Consider the following 2,279-nt stretch of genomic DNA (forward strand, 5'->3'; position numbering starts at 1 on the left):
TTTTGGTGTAAATATTCTATTGAACAGTGACTGGTAGGGTATTTTGAAGAAGCACAAGCTGTAATAAATCATGGCATCTACCAATGACAGTTTCAAATGAACACATTTATTGGGCCAGACAAGTACATCACTGAGAGTGTTATTTACCTCAGGTGCTGACATATAGTGCCAGATGTTGAATTTAAACCCTGACTCAGTGATTGTGGCTGAAAACTGCATTGGCATTTTAAAAAGCATCTGTTATGAACACTGATCCGAGTAAAACACGAACCACAGAGCTTAATGTAAGCAATACCAAAAGAGTTTAAAGTGATTACTTTGGCAAGTTCAGAAAGCATGAAGGCTGAGGTAAACTCAGAGTACGGAACATGTTCCTGTTAAAAGGAACTTTTGTGGGGTCACTTTTCTAAATATTTTCACACAAAAGTGTGTGCAAAATGTGTGACCAACTTCCAAAGTAGCATTAAAATGATAATATCTCATGCATTTGTAATATTTTTCTATATATTATATTTTTTAAGATACTCTATGAATACTGCAGTTAGACCTAGCAAGAGGAAGTTATGACTTAGTGGAATATTCATAATAGTTGCAAACTGACTGTGAGGAACATTTTTAATATAATAAAACGCATATTATTCAAAAAATGTATACATAGTTCTAGAAGTAGCACATAAAGCCTGATACTCATTCTTTACATCAGCAACTAGACAGACATCTTATATTAAAAATATAGAAGCCCATTGTCTTGCTAAGCTATGGTGTGGCCATGTGTTCTTTAAGCTATGGCCAGGCCATGTTTTCTTTAGCTTTGGCCCCCTCCCCTACCTTGGGGTGGCAAATCACCTCTTTCCCTCTCTCTCTAACTTACTTTCTAAATTAACTATATTCGCTAATCTAAAAATATATATATAGCAGCAGTCTTGGTTTTAGAAATTATGTAATATAAATTTATAAACGAATTAAGCTTCACTTAAAAAAATTTGATTTAATATTTTGATATCAATTTATTATAATTGGCTTTTTGTCTTGCATTTTAATTGATGATGGTGTATATTTTACAAGAAAAATGTTGTTTTTAAGGACAATTCTGGTTCATTATGTTTATCATAGTTTTTATTTTGATAGGAACTTATTTAAACTTTGTATTATCAATATATTTAATTTTATTTTATAATTGTTAAGTTCATTACTTGAAGAACATAACTTACATTAAAATTTTGATTACTACAACCCATTAATCAAATTTTGATTAATAATACAATAAAATTGGTCAGCGTATTGCTTTTTTCCTATTAAGAGCAATAAAAACAAATTTAATTGTTTAATATAGCATGATTTATGTACGGCTTTATTTTATTGCTTTTCAAACATTGATGGCTCATCAACAGAATGATCTGATATCGACAATAAAAATAAGTTATCTTTGTTACTTTTAATAATGTAAAACTCACTTGTTTAAATATATGATTTTAATGTAATATAATATTTTCAAGGTAGACTAGAAGGATATTACTTAACAGTTTGTTAGATTGGTTTATTAAATTTGAATATTGAGACCTATACCCTAGGAACCTCAATGTTTTTATCTCAGGACCTGATAATATTAAGGCAATCTGACCCTACCTAGACTGTTCAATTTGTAAAAATGTAATGCAATCCATTTCATGATGTAGGATACACATGAATTTTTTACACATTTTCATGAGATACTTTACTTAAATGTACTTTACTCCTTTAATGGTTAAAAATAGGGATTTGAATGACTATAATTAATAATTCAATTTTTAATAATAGTATCATAATTTACTTCTGGGAACTACTACTCCTCCAAGACCATAGCTGTTGGAATGGGTGGGTGCTCATAAGTGGCTAGTTATGACATGTTTTCTTGCTTCAGAGCCTGGTTCAGGGATGCTCAAATGACCCAATCAGATTCACTGTGAGTGAAATTTTGCTGGGACTTTGAATGAGTGGCAGTCTATCTTTCCAAGAATAGCAATAGCACTGTGACTAAACTAATAAAAGCCACTACTGAATAATACCATAAGGAACCTACATGTGCAGCAAATAGAAAACAATGCAGTATTAAAATGCTAAAGGAAACTGAGTTCTTTTGTTATTAATATAAGCCTGCTTATGATAATGAGGCTGAAGCCATTTCCACCCTTGGACTTAGACTTGCCAGTCACATTAACATTTATAATCTGTTTTGTTTTTATTTCAAGTATTAAAATTATATAGGAGAGAACTCCCTACTAGAGACTTTTGCAATGTCT

Source organism: Carlito syrichta, unplaced genomic scaffold (genome assembly GCF_000164805.1).
Source record: "Carlito syrichta isolate Samal-C Ts95f unplaced genomic scaffold, Tarsius_syrichta-2.0.1 Scaffold311982, whole genome shotgun sequence".
In the NCBI taxonomy this organism is placed as follows: domain Eukaryota; kingdom Metazoa; phylum Chordata; class Mammalia; order Primates; family Tarsiidae; genus Carlito; species Carlito syrichta.